Genomic DNA, 15956 nt, shown 5'->3' with positions numbered 1-15956 from the left:
TATCTGTTTTACTTCCATATAAGAGTTACAATATGCAGAGGTGTCATTTTTTTAGAAAAGAAACAGTGAGAAAGATTTTACCAGCTTGACCTATAAACGCACCGACAACATTTCTGTTCTGTAGTACCGTACGAATTCGCTGGATTGATACCCTTCGGCGTCGCTAAATTAGGCATTTTTCATGCATCAAAAATGCAAAAAGTATGGTCTGATCATATATTCAATGAATAGCAACAACAACATAATAAAAGCATTTCACAAATACATTCAAACACCCTTTCCAAGTTCCATCCATTTGAAGGCAGCCAGAGCCTACTCGCCGAAGACAAAAAATATTTCAAGCAGCAAAGAGCCTCAACATTGCTTAACACTGGTGGATTGAATTTCGTTTATGGACCAGAACTAAGATACATGAAGGGCTCCGCATGGTGGAAATTAACTGACGAGTCCGGATGGAAGGGCGTGGTGGGGGGGGGGGGGGGGTTGAGTAGGGGCCGAACAAATCAATCCATGTGTTCTTCTTACGATCATATCTAGGAACAAAAATAGAAATGAAGTTTACAGTTAGGAAGATACCAAGCGGGGTATCTTTCGAAACAAACACATCAGGCGCAAAGGACTTCAAATGACATTTGGTCCGCGGAAGGGTTGGGCTCGTGTCACGCCCGTGTGTCCCCTCCGGTCGATATTTTTTTTCAATTGTAAGCATTGAAAGACTCGATTTCCAGTGAGTTCAGGTTTTGTTTTCATGTTTTTTTCTCTAAACCTTTTTACGTTTCAAATAGTTATGAAATCTAAAACTAATATCGTTTGGTAACATTTATTCACTGAGAAAAAATTGCTAATATGATAAAACAGTAATACACATGTTATGGACACGTTTGTAAGCACACATTTAATACTAGTATTTTCTATTTCTGTACCAAATACAAACAGTCACAAATTAATAAATCACACACATTAAATTCATTTTAATCAATTAGAGTAATCATGCCATGGTGACCTGTATATTCAATATCGTGTCAGACATGTATTAATCTATATGCGCGTAGCTTCATTTGAAATACAATTTTAAAAAAAAATGGTATCAAATTTTGCGGCCCAATTGCCGTTACTAGCTAGAATATTGGGACCGCGGCCACGCCCCCTGTGGTACCAGCTCCTACGCGCCTGAACAAACTGAGAAAATCTCGAACAAACATTACATGATTTTTCGAATAAGTGTAGAGCACTCGAACAATGGATTTTTGAAAGTAAAAAATGGGTAATTTATCTGCCTATAGTCGAGGCTGATATTTCTTAGCATTAAAGCGTCTGCAACCCTGCTATTATAATGAAGAGAACTGGTTATTAATTTGCATTATTTTAATAATCATACATAATTATATGCATGAATTTACATTACATGCACCCTGACAATGATTTACCAAGATATCGCTCCATTAAATAAAGTAACCCTTTGCCATGACACTGATATACATTGGAGGATTGTACATAGTTTTATTATACATTTATGCTTGGGTTCACCATAAGTAGGACACTGAAGTATTTTAGGCTTTAGATAATGTCAAAGATTCTAATGCTGGAATTTCTGATGTTTTAAAGCACAGAATCTATGGTTTTGGGTCACAAAGGGTAAATTTTGGTAATAAAAATAATAACATAAAAAAGATTTGCCGTCAAACATACCCTTTTTTAAAGATGCACTCTTATACCCATGTAAGATTTACCATAACTAATACGATTGTTTAAAAATACCAAAAAGGATGAATAAATGTCAAAACAATGGTTCTTATGAAGGATACCGAGTTATATTTGAAAGAAAGTTGCAGAAAACACGTTATTCCAACCTGATACGACTATTGTTAATCACAGGAAATCTTTTAGCATTCACCAATCATTTAATATTTTTTTGCGTTTTTAACCATTAAATACACGATAACAATCGTGCTATCAGTAAGTTATACTTTCCATATATGTATTATTTAGTAAGTAGTTAAAGATTTATCGCTTAAAATGTATGTTTCTTATACATGGGTATGAGTTGATTTTGAATAAGAGTGTCACTTTAAGGCAGGTGACCGGAGAAAGAGCTTGTTTGCCTACCTAAAACTTATACCTTTTAAGTTATTATTATGGTGTAAATATTTGCAATAAATACACATGTATCGACTTCGTATATAAACACAAATCAATCGCGGTACTCGATAAATATGGTATAAGCCAACCATCACAAATTTCGTGCAACGCAACCTTTTACAGTAATCAATCGGAACACCTCGGCCGTCGTTTTATGGCGGAGATGGTCAGGGTGTTCCGATTGTAAACTAGTGTAAAATGCGGCCCAAGTAAGGCCCTATGATATTTGTATACGGAAAACACGGCCCTTTCGGGGATCCTGTATAATGTTAATTATTTTTTAATTCATTGTTAAATTTCGTTCGAGCATTCCGACTGTAAACTTATTTGGTAATAGTGTGAATAACTGTATAGGGTAAAACACCGCCCTATTGGGTGATATACGACTCTATAGATATATTGAAAAAAAAATCTTTATTCATTGAAGTTCGGCTTATGAAAAAGAAAACAAAATGCATAAGAAATTCCCTACCAATACAGCTATCAAAGTACAGTATTAAAATGCTTTAAAATATGCAAGTTTGAAAAATGACCGTAGATTTCACAGTCTTTGGCGACAAAGTTTTTCAAATGAATATCCCATGGTCCTATTTGTTTTATCTAAATTTATTTTCGAAATTAAGAAAAAGTTAAGGAAATATATTATTCAAAATCGTAGAATGCTGGCGAAGTCAACCATAAAGAAGAATATTTATAAAGTTGTCATGGATCACGGCTATATTTATGCTAGCTATTCTTATGCCTTGGCCTAAAATGATAATGTTTCTATTTGTGTGAATCAATTCCTAATCACCCACTATTTAGGAATCAACTTTATGATTGCCTTTGTGTCGTTCTATTTTCGGCATTAAATTTAATATCTTGTATTTCTTTCCCGCTGTGCACTTTTTTATGATATTGCTTATTATGATGTTAAACGTGTTGGGAAATAGCTCATTTGTTAATACACGTGTATTACAAATAAACATTTCTTGCCTTGTTCTGGTGATACAAAGGAAAGTGCCGGTGCTTTAAAGAACCAAGCGGTTGCATGCTTCGCACACGGATCTCTTGTCACGGATCACTCTGTTTCTTCAAATGTTCATATAAATTGACTGAGAAGTGCAGTCACTGCTATCTCATCTTACTAAGTTCATTAACCACAACACATGTAGTGATAGCATCATGGCAGTTCAAAGTCATAATGCAGCTAATGATTACGGGCAGAACTTGATTAAATAAAAATAAACATAAGCGAAATCTAGCGAAATTCCATTGAACTGTTTGATTTATATACCTACAACGCCTTATCTGGTCAATTACCTAATTGATTTACTAAGAATAAGTGTCCGCCCAGTGTTATCTTGTATATTGATAGCATAGTCTGACCAAGCGCTTCAAAGACCACGACCTCAACCAGTGATACAGCTCTTCAACGACCAAGTCTGTCTTCACACGACCAGGCGCTGGAACGAACATGACTCAAACCCCGCGAGCCTATGTTTCAACGACCATGACTCCAATCCCGCGACCTAGCGCTGCAACAACGTCACTCATCACACGACCAAACGTTTCCACGACCATGACTACATTTCCGGATCCTAGCGCTCCAACGACCACGTCTCTCATCACACGACCCGGCGTTTCAACGACCATGACTCCAATCCCGCGATCTTATGTTTTAAAGACAATGTCTCTCTTCACACGACCCAGCATTTCAACGACCATGACTCCATTCCCACGTCCTAGCGCTCCAACGACCACGTCTCTCATTACACGATCCAGTGTTTCAACGACCATGACTCCAATTTCGCAACCTAGCGCTCTAACGACCACGTCTTCCATCACACGACCCGGCGTTTCAACAACCATGACTCCATTCCAGTGTCCTAGCGCTCCAACGACCACGTCTCTAAATGCACGACCCAGCGTTTCAACGACCATGACTCCATTCCCGCGACCTAGCGCTCTAACGACCACGTCTCTCATCACACGACTCAGCGTTTCAACAACCATGACTTCATTCCCGCGACCTAGCGCTCTAACGACCACGTCTCTCAATGCACGACCCAGCATTTCAACGACCATGACACCATTCCCGCGACCTAGCGCTCTAACGACCACGTCTCTCAATGCACGACACAGCATTTCAACGACCATGACTCCATTCCCGCGACCTAGCGCTCTAACGACCACGTCTATCATCACACGACTCAGCGTTTCAACAACCATGACTTCATTCCCGCGACCTAGCGCTCTAACGAACACGTGTCTCATCACAAGCCGATGGTTTCAACGACATTGACTCCTATCCCGCGACCTAGCGCTCTAATGACCACGTCTCTCATCAAACAACCCAGCGCTGTAACGACTCTGACTCTAACCCCGCAACCTAGCGCTCAAACGACTACGTGTCTCGTCACGCGACCCAGCGCCGGAACTACCATGACTCCAAGCCCGCGAGCCTGTGTTTCAACGTCCATGACACCAACTCTGCAATCTAGCGCTCCAACGGCCACGAAACGAGTCCCATGGACCAGTGAAAAAAAACACAACGGAGAAACAATGTCGACTTTGACAGAATAATGAAATCGAAATCGAAGGTCCATCTAGAATGAACATACTTGATAATGTGCATCCTGAACATATTCTGGGATTTAGAAGTTGTTATTTGTCATAAACAAAGAATATCGAGGGATATATGTGGATCAAGGAAGCAAACATGTAAGAATGACAGACGGAATCTGTTAAAAAACGCCATGCAGAATGTTAAACAAATGAACCAATGAGGTCGGTGTGACCCCCGTTGGGTTCTTCGTTGTCCGAGTATATTTTTTTTCTTAAATGAGGGTTTACAGTCAAATCACACAACGAACAGGTTGACGTATAACGTTTCCCGAACAACCGCTTTGTTTTTTTCTTCAAATTTGCCTGGTAATAAATTGTCCTCATTTGGAGGTCGGAGGCAGAATGTCCTTGGTTGGAGGTTTTTCGTTCGCATTTTTTGGGTGTGTCAATGTCCCTGGTTGGCGGTGTTTTGTTAAAAAATGTTTACGTATTTAAACCTCTACCCAGATAGCTTTAAGTCCGTTTAACACATTGGGTGGTGTGGTGGGTGGGAGGGTGAGTGAGTGAGTGAGTGAGTGAGTGAGTGAGTGAGTGAGTGAGTGAGTGAGTGAGTGAGTGAGTGAGTGAGTGAGTGAGTGAGTGAGTGAGTGAGTGAGTGAGTGAGTGAGTGAGTGAGTGAGTGAGTGAGTGAGTGAGTGAGTGAGTGAGTGAGTGAGTGAGTGAGTGAGTGAGTGAGTGAGTGAGTGAGTGAGTGAGTGAGTGAGTGAGTGAGTGAGTGAGTGAGTGAGTGAGTGAGTGAGTGAGTGAGTGAGTGAGTGAGTGAGTGAGTGAGTGAGTGAGTGAGTGAGTGAGTGAGTGAGTGAGTGAGTGAGTGAGTGAGTGAGTGAGTGAGTGAGTGAGTGAGTGAGTGAGTGAGTGAGTGAGTGAGTGAGTGAGTGAGTGAGTGAGTGAGTGAGTGAGTGAGTGAGTGAGTGAGTGAGGGAGGGAGGGAGGGAGGGAGGGAGGGAGGGAGGGAGGGAGGGAGTGAGTGAGTGAGTGAGTGAGTGAGTGAGTGAGTGAGTGAGTGAGTGAGTGAGTGAGTGAGTGAGTGAGTGAGTGAGTGAGTGAGTGAGTGAGTGAGTGAGTGAGTGAGTGAGTGAGTGAGTGAGTGAGTGAGTGAGTGAGTGAGTGAGTGAGTGAGTGAGTGAGTGAGTGAGTGAGTGAGTGAGTGAGTGAGTGAGTGAGTGAGTGAGTGAGTGAGTGAGTGAGTGAGTGAGTGAGTGAGTGAGTGAGTGAGTGAGTGAGTGAGAGAGTGAGAGAGAGAGTGAGTGAGTGAGTGAGTGAGTGAGTGAGTGAGTGAGTGAGTGAGTGAGTGAGTGAGCGAGCGAGCGATTGAGTGAGTTGGTGTGTTTTTGGTGTGTTTTTGGTGGGTTTTGGTTGGTTGGTTGGTTTGAGTGGGTCGTTGGGTTGGTGGGTTGGTTTCGGTGGGTGGGTTGGTTTCGGTGGGTGGGTGCTTGGGTGGTCGGGTGTGTGGTTGTGTGAGTGAGTGAGTGAGTGAGTGAGTGAGTGAGTGAGTGAGTGAGTGAGTGAGTGAGTGAGTGAGTGAGTGAGTGAGTGAGTGAGCGAGCGAGCGATTGAGTGAGTTGGTGTGTTTTTGGTGTGTTTTTGTTGGGTTTTGGTTGGTTGGTTGGTTTGAGTGGGTCGTTGGGTTGGTGGGTTGGTTTCGGTGGGTGGGTTGGTTTCGGTGGGTGGGTGCTTGGGTGGTCGGGTGTGTGGTTGTGTGAGTGAGTGAGTGAGTGAGTGAGTGAGTGAGTGAGTGAGTGAGTGAGTGAGTGAGTGAGTGAGTGAGTGAGTGAGTGAGTGAGTGAGTGAGTGAGTGAGTGAGTGAGTGAGTGAGTGAGTGAGTGAGTGAGTGAGTGAGTGAGTGAGTGAGTGAGTGAGTGAGTGAGTGAGTGAGTGAGTGAGTGAGTGAGTGAGTGAGTGAGTGAGTGAGTGAGTGAGTGAGTGAGTGAGTGAGTGAGTGAGTGAGTGAGTGAGTGAGTGAGTGAGTGAGTGAGTGAGTGAGTGAGTGAGTGAGTGAGTGAGTGAGTGAGTGAGTGAGTGAGTGAGTGAGTGGAGTGAGTGGAGTGAGTGGAGTGAGTGAGTGAGTGAGTTAACCTTTAAATGTACCGACTTCTGCGGAATTCAATTCATTTGTTTTGTTCACGTTGTCTTTGTGCTAGACGTAATAAGAACCCTTTGAAGTACGTTCAATGACATGATCACTACGTCCTTTTCATATTTTCCTTTGAAATTTGACAATCTAAATGACATTTAATGAATACTATCATTTATCAACAGTTTTTTTGTATTTTTTTACAAATGATTATGCGTTTTAATACAATCCATTGATATAATTTCTTTAAGTATACAGTACATACAAAGCGGTTGTCATTTCACCATTCATACAGCTTTATCTATCCAGGATAAATACTTACTTTGGTTTAAATAGCGAATAACGCAGACGACAAGTGTATTCATTTCAAACAAAACACAGTGGGAGATCCTAATTTAAACGGTATTTTTTTGCAAAACGGGAGATTAAACCAAATAACATAAGGCCACTGTTTGTCCTTGATTTCTATTAACTAGCTGAAATAAAGCGGTGCATAAGTTTCGATTACTTACATATTTTTTGAACTCGTTGAATTAAATTGTTGTTTCGGGCTCTCTTTTGTGTAACGTAAGCGGATTCTTAGCAGACGCCATTTTTAAAGCGGACCGGATAAGACTGACAATGAGCGATCAGCAAATAGGGCACGCTACGTATTCTCCAAAAGCCGCTCCGATAAGAGCGATAGTGTTTTATCGATATGATTTACAAATTCCTCTTTAACAGTTACGACAGCTTTAAAATTCGACTTAAAGGTGTAGAAATAATTAAGCTGTATATCTAGATTTGTATCTATAAACCTATCAAATGACAAAAACAACTCACATTAGTGTCTTGTCTTAAAGAGGGAGCTCCCTTTTTGAAACCTTGCTTTGAAGGATTTCCTATTACAGACATACCATAGGGCATATGCATACAAACAAATGAATGTGATGTTACAGTTCACAAATTCAGATAGATCTGAGTATGATGAAATTGCCTAATGTGCAAATAATTAAGTTGTTTATCTAAATCTGTATCTGTTACCCTATCAGATGACAAAACTCATAATCACCTGTTCATAATTGTTTTTGGTTTTTTAACGGCCTTTAAAGAGTAAGTATCGATACATTACAGATTTAAATTGTTTACAGACAAAGAAATGCTATGTCATGAATTTAAACAGAGTGTTATTGATTTTAATCAGATTAAGCTAACGACTGTCCATTTTATAAAGCGTTTCATAAACCTGCGTGTCATTTGATAGCTTTAGCGTCAATTTCTTATTAAAAGAAGATAACAGGCTTAGGTTAAGGCTACTTTTAATTAATTTAAACAGTGTTTATACATATGCAAAAACATACAACACATAATAGCTTTCTATTGTTAAGCAATAAAATACATTATATATACATATATAAATATACAGTACTACAAATATAAATGCTATACAAATACAACTAATCGTTACTGTGAATCTTTTCATTACTATAAGGAGGAGGAGGAGGAGGAGGAGGAGGAGGGGGAGGAGGAGGAGGAGGAGGAGGGGGGAGGAGGAGGAGGAGGAGGAGGCGGAGGAAGTGGAGCAGAGCATGTTGTTGCGTATCATGCTTTATATATGGTTCATCACCTAAGCATAGATTTTTGGCGGTTGTTTTTGTATGGGGCTTTTCGAATGATGGTTCCGCACACTCTCCAGTATGTTTACGCACCTTCAGGTCGAGTGATTCCATGGTAAAAAAACATAGCCTGATGTATTCATGATACCGTTCATGAAATCATCTAAGAGTAGAATCCGATGCGTCTGTTCTATAGCTCTGTGTATGGAAAAGTGGGTTACATTATACAAATAAATAAAATGTTACATTATTTTAATTTAACTCATACATCCGGTAACATTTAATTGTTTTAAGAAATAAAACCCAAAGCAATATGTTCATTCTCATTGTTACAATACCACTATTTTAACAAAAAAATACAAATTTACAACACTTTTAGTTCAAGTTATAGGATCGTTTACTTTACATAACTATATCAAGATATTTTGTTATGCCAAAACATCCAAATGTTTCACGTTATATAACGCATGCTATATGTTTCAGCCAATGTTTTTCCACACTGAGCGTGTGGCTTTGCAATCCTTGATTGAAACAACGATAGAAAGTCATAGAAAATGGGTTTAATGGCAAGGCAAATAGGGCAGCAGAACCTCTCATAAACAGTTGTTGTTTCGTGCCTTATGTACTTGCAGAATTTTCAGTGTATCACAACGTTGATGGGTATGTATCCTTGAATCATGTTTTCTTAGTGAAAGATTGTGCTTCCAGGGGGAATAGTTTGTAGCCGCGAGTGCTTTTACAAGTAGTAGTACTTGGCATGTGTGTGCTGCAACATTCATTGTGTGATTCAATGTGTGATCAAATCACTGTTGGGCTCTTTTTCACTTTTCTTGCTAGCAAACATATATTCAATATGTATTTTATTCAAGCTGAACAAGCTTTATCAGGATAATGGCATATTCGTGTATAGGTCTTGGTCTGTATAGATTTAGTTTCACATTCAACTTCCACACCATATAGGGTACCACTTTTGAAGAAATACTGAACTCTACTGTTTAAAACGGCCTTCGTCTACTTCACTTTAGTGAGTTCATGACCAAGTCAGAAAACGGGCTTCGGATGGTTTTGCCAGTGCTCTAAATGAGGTAATGAGATTTCCCACAGTGTTAACCTATACAGGGTGATACGTGGTTGAGTCCGTAGTTAATGCACCTCCCATCTCCCGTTAATTTGCACCATACTCCGAAGGAAACATATTTCAAATCGTTTCAGATACGATTTTGCGTGTGTTTTAATCGAGTTAACGATTTTTCTTAGAGCGGGAACTTGTTTTGGGGTGAAGGTTGGCGAGTCCCATACCAAGCCTACTTGGTGGTACTCCACCTATCTGACTGAAACGAGAATCAAACCTAGTCGGAATCGTTATTTTGTTTTTCTTTTTGGCTTTTGCTTAGAAAACAAACGCACGAGTTTTACTAGAGAGGAGACGTGTGTGAGATGGTAAGTAGGCGTAAATAATCCAACACCTTCAAGGTGGTGCTACGCCTATTTCATTCTAGTGGGTTATAGACCCAGCATGAAATCGGCATGTTTATTTTCTTTGGTCAAATTTTGAGAGTGCTTTAATAGACTTTATGATTTCTTTCCAGAGTGATAAGATATATTGGATGTTTATTCTGTGTTAACCGTATTTAATCAACTGGATGGGACTATGTCTACTTTAAATCGGTGAGTACGAGACATAGCAAGAAAATTTACTTTTCTATCGTTTAAGCCCAAATTTGCGAGTAATTTAAACAAATTATCGTTTTTTTAAAGGATCAACCTAGTAAATAAGTGTTCCCAATGTGATGACATATAAAGTGTTGTAGTTGGGTGTGTCCATTATTGCAACTACGAGGTAGTACTCAGCCAGTCCACTCTATTGGGTACAAGACCCAGCCCGAAAACGTTTTGGGCCAAACTTGGGTTCTTTAAAGTAGTCACCTATATTCGGTGGTATGTGGGCGTGTTCCAAGAACTTTGTTTACACTTCCAACAGTCTGATCTTGCACCCAAGTGGTCCCCTCTTTTGTCCCTGAAAAATACTGTAGATGTTTAAATTCACATGTGATTTTTTTTAAAGGGCGTGTCTGATATTTTTAAAGTCGAAGTCAAATCGGAGTATAAGTCGGGAATGGGCACAAAACGCAATCATTATTCTAACTTTTGACTTCTTATCATGATATTAGCTTAAGAAAAGGTGGAGTTGTATTGTATGACGTGTATAACTTTCTTTTGTTTTAAATGGAATATTATGTTTGATGTGACTTCCGACATTTGACAAATTTCAGAAGCCATCTGATATGATCAGAAAACAAGAGAATTAATAACGGCTAAAGTACAAACCGTTCCATGCGTTTTAAAAACTTATATGTTATCTACAAAATCAACCCACCGGCAGTTTTTCATTTGAAAAATACAGCATTCGAGTGGAATTAAAATGTAACGGATACCAATTATAATGTGCTTAAAATCAGTAACGAAGATTGTGATTGATAATCACCTCAACCATTGAAATGAACAATACAAAACGAACAATAAATACAGTGTTCTCAATTGTCAATCCGTTAAAACTTAAATTTAAATGTTTGATTTGCCAGTATGTTTGACCTATTACATATTAACCTTTAAATGGACCGACTTCTGCTTAATTCAATTCATTTGTTTTGTTCATTGTCTTTATGCTAGATATAATAAGAACCCTTTTAGGTACGTTCAATGACATGATCACTACGGCTGTTATGTCCTTTTCATATTTTCCTTTGAAATTCGATCAAATGACATTTGATGAATACTATCAACTATCAACAGTTTTTTTTCTACAGCCTAGCTTAAGAAATTGTTTATGTAAATGGGACATACATGTTTTAACATTCATTAAATGAACAAACGAGTCCTAAGTATTAGGAAAACATAAATTATTTCCGTTTTAATTTAAATTTTTAGAACCTCTGAAAGGCAGGATCTGTGCGCATTGTTTACTCTGCCCGAAATAAAATCCTAGGTGCCAATTGGTAATCTCTTGTTTCATCAAACGAATCGATCAACAGCATTTTTTGTTAAGCTAAGTTCATTAAATGAACGGCGTTTATATATATTGCATATCTCAAATTTGTTTATCGACATCTATATCATAATTCAAGACTTTTATGTCAATTCGTAAACCATATATATAAAAATACTAATTCGGTAAATTGTGAGTTGCCCTTTTACCATGTGACAATCTGTACAGGAAGGTCGAGCCTTAATTTCGGTAATTGTGTTAGATAATAACACGCGCTAGTCACCTTGTCAACAATCGCACCATTTTCAACAAATAATAATCTTGAACATTTCGGATTAATCAAAGTATTGAAAGTACTGCTTGGAACGGTTGGCAAGGCTCAATCAATATAAGAGATAATATTTTTAGAGACTGTTTCATACATGATGTGTAGACAATAAAACGAGGTAATATACTAATTACTAGCGCCAGATGCGGTTATCATGTTGTACATTGTTTTGATGCCAAGCACTAAAACTGGTAGTGCGCATTGAGATGGTATGTATTTTTGTTTATTTTCTCCCCACAATTAAACAATTAAATTTCCTAACATCGACCATGTTCCACCGCCTTATTGCCCCCGTGGTTTGGTACTTTCATTTTGTCAGACAGTATTTTAGTATTTTCGTACTTGGAATGCGTGTCAGAAGTTTTCAATCAAGGCGAAATGTGCTGCAGGAAATCTTTAAACAAAGCATAAACTATCCTTTTTTAAAGTTTCGCAATTTCGTTTACAGAACTATTTATAAACATTGCATGTACACCTATCGATATGTCATACGTTACGTTAACATGACAACGTCGTGGTAATAATGCTTAAACAATTAATCGAACCAAACACTTAAGTAATAGTATTCGAACCAAACACTTCATTACATTTATTTTGTTGCAGAATATGTTAAGCCGACATTGTTGGTTGTACAAGACCAAAGCCGCATTAAACAGACATGAAAGAAAACATACAGGCTAAGCACTATACTGATGCTGCGGACTTATATTCTTTAGCCAAACTCATTTGAAACGGCCAAGTATAGTATCCGTTTCAGAATGCGTATTTTGAATTCGTTGCTTTCATGATAATGGATGCATATGAAATATTACCTGAAATGTTTAGAAATATTTTAACTGTTTCTATATGCAAATATAAGATACAAATACTTCTATTTTATGAAAATTCAGAGGTTGTGCCCATGGTGAGGGAATGCAGTGCCAGTGCACGTTCGCCACCAATGAGGATTTGTTTAACCATCGGATAATGATACAAACAGAAGCCCAGATTGAATGTTAAATGTGGAATGCTTAATACCATATTCGAAGCGATCTAGAGGTCCATCTGTGATCCCACAGAGGGAAGAAAATGTACAAACGTAGCTGGTGTATATGATATATTTCACGTTCCGGTCTGAGCTATCATAGAAGGGTCCACCAGGAGTGCGCAACTAAGTAAATGAGTCTACTGTTCTTTTATTTTTTGTTGTTTAATTACATTATACATTTGAGAAATGAAACACTTAAATAAAAATAAAACGTAGTTCAATTTCAATTTACCGTATTCGCTTTTGCCATGGTACACATCTGCTTAGGCAAATTTTTAAAACGTTACTTTCAATTTGACAAACTTGATTTTAAATTCATTTTCAGGAATCCTGAAGTCAACTACAGTCAAACCTGGTTGAACGGTCACCTGCTTTAAATGGCCACCTGCCTACGCGGGTCACTCCGAATTCCCCCGCACCTTTTTACTATATAAATTACGTGCATTAAACGGCCAACTGTTTAACGCGGCCGCGGCCACTAATATTTGTCCCCGTGAAACCATAAAACACTTATTAGATGTCACTTATCCCTTGTCACTGACACTACTGCAAGTAATTATTGCCAATTCACAGCTTTAATTGATACTGAAGTTGACGGAAAAGAACGACAGCCTCGGATACTTCAGTCGTCCAATGAAAATGCCCATAACATCAAACGATTACCATGCGTGTTCACTTATCGAGAAATCATGTTTATAGCACGTCGGCGAATATTTCGATCAGAATTTACACACTTAATGAAGATATTTTTTTTAATTACGATGTTAATTGTCAAATACCGACAAAGAACGCGGGTTATAAAAATTTTGAATTTACAGTTTGCTTGATGGAGTGAAACGAATTACGATGTAATATATTTTGCAGCGAAAAGCGATATACCTGTCATATATCTTTTGTAGTGTTTGTTTTTGTTTATGTCCTATTATACATTCTATTTGCTGCCTTGCTCGGCACCGGAAGTTTAATTTTATACTTAATTGTCTCATGATTTAAATGATATATTCTATATTTTTTGCTAAGTCAGGAGAGCGGCTATTATCTCTACTTGTGTACTTCTGTAATCTTAAAGTACGATTATTAGTTATTGAATCATATCATTTTTGTATAAACTCAAACTTTATTTTTTCAATTTATTGCATGTTCTGTGTATCGATAGAGTTTATTGTTGAAACGATAAGAGAGTCATTTTATGCTTTAGCCAGGCCTTAATTTCGGAAACACTTAACAATTTGGTATTCTGTAAGAATATATTTCAATTTGAGTTCAATTTCAAATTAAAAGCAATGTTGTTTTTTTGTGTAAACTATTTACATTAAAACCATTAAATATCACTAAAATGTATATATAATATATCCGATAGGGTGTGGAGCAAAATTGACAAAATTGACATATAAATTAAGTTGTTCTTAATTTATATACTGTGTTCAAATAAAAAAATAGGATCAAATATGCAATACATTGCTAATCTTGTCTAGAATATCTGTGATTATCAGCTTGCCTTTGTTTTTTTATGTAATAGTCGATAAATTGTGATAGCACAATCTTATCTTCGTCGTTCAAAATATTCACAACACACCTGTAGTATAATATGTCATTGTAGAGTACATTCGGTAATATGAAACTTGTACATTACGCTTTCAAATTATGAAACCAGACAACGTACTTGTGCGTTTATTTAACCTTTGCCATAGGTATTTCTATTTGTACGATACAATTAGCTAGTCATTACAATTTTAAGTCTACATATTGATATCATGTCTGCAAAGGCTTTAAAGATGCACTCTTACTACCAAACAATATAAACCACAATTAATAGAATTGATTTAACCTTACGAAAAGGATGAATAAATATCGAAAACAGTTGTTCTTATGCGGGATATGTTTGAACGACAAGTGCAGATAACATGGTATTTCTACCTGATGATTCGATAGTTGTTCACAGTTATGTTTTAATACCCATCATTTAATTTTAGGGCGTTTTCAGCTATTAAATACACGGTTATACTTTTGTTATCGCTATTATATAGTTTCCATAAATGCATTATTAAGTAAGTAATAGGTTTATCACTCAAACTTTACATTTGTCAAACACGTGTCTATTTTTATTTTAAGTCCGACTGTCAATTTTAGAATTACATCAAAATCAATCAAATTATTATTGCTCTCATGTTTCGTTTCACAAGGTTATGTTCAGTCACCTACTCGAGGTTGTTTTTGAGCTTTATAATGTAAATCTCACGTACACATACAAATATGCCCCATGCCTTGCCACGCTTTTGGTGCGGTTTTATATAACTTAAGTTCGATATCAAATGTCAAATTGTAAGCGAAAATGAGTCCTGTTGAGGAAAGAGGGACACTTTCGTTATGTACTAATTCGAGCCATTTGAAGAAGGCAATTAATAGATGCGTTTAATACCTTTATAACAATCTCTAAAATTAGTGTATTCATTTTTTATGATTGTATCACCTGGCCGAAATAAGCATTTGGACAAAATAAATCCATCAAACATGACTCGTTTTCGCAAACAAAGTATCAACTACTTAATACAGATATCATGTAATTATATGTTTAATGCGAGTTAAGGATATTACTGCAGCTGGTTAAATCGGCATCTTTTTTGGCGAACAGTTAATCAGTGAATCTTATATGAAGACAATACCAACACAAAAACAAATTATACAAATAATATAAAAACGGCTCTTTAAAACAAAACAAGCCACAGCTGCATACATATACATCAGGTACCCATTTTCTCACTGCTTGACCCTATAGTTGGTTTGTAATAATGAACTGCTTATACAGTTTTGATGTGCAATAGCTTTTCAAATGTTTATGTCGAGAGAGAGAAATGTAAAATGAATAAGAACCCTAAAAGCACCGCATTTAATCTGCATCTGAATCAGTTTTTGTGTTACCTTATTTTTTTATTTTGTTTATTCTCACTGTAGTCTTATTGTATTATTGAAGATTTTCTAAATAATTGCTACATATTTTTTACCTTCATGTATGATCCGTCAGAGTATTACCTACACTTAAATTTTCTTTTCTAATTATCTCTGTATATAAACAAACATTTTGTTTCCTTCATCTATTTTTCGTCTGAATATAAGCTTGGTTACTTTTATCAATGTTGCGTTAATGATTATATTTGTGCAAATCAGTAACTTTTGTCTATGTTCCGTCCAAATATTTGTGC

Source organism: Mya arenaria, chromosome 1 (assembly GCF_026914265.1).
Source record: "Mya arenaria isolate MELC-2E11 chromosome 1, ASM2691426v1".
NCBI lineage: Eukaryota > Metazoa > Mollusca > Bivalvia > Myida > Myidae > Mya > Mya arenaria.
This window is presented reverse-complemented; position numbering follows the sequence as displayed.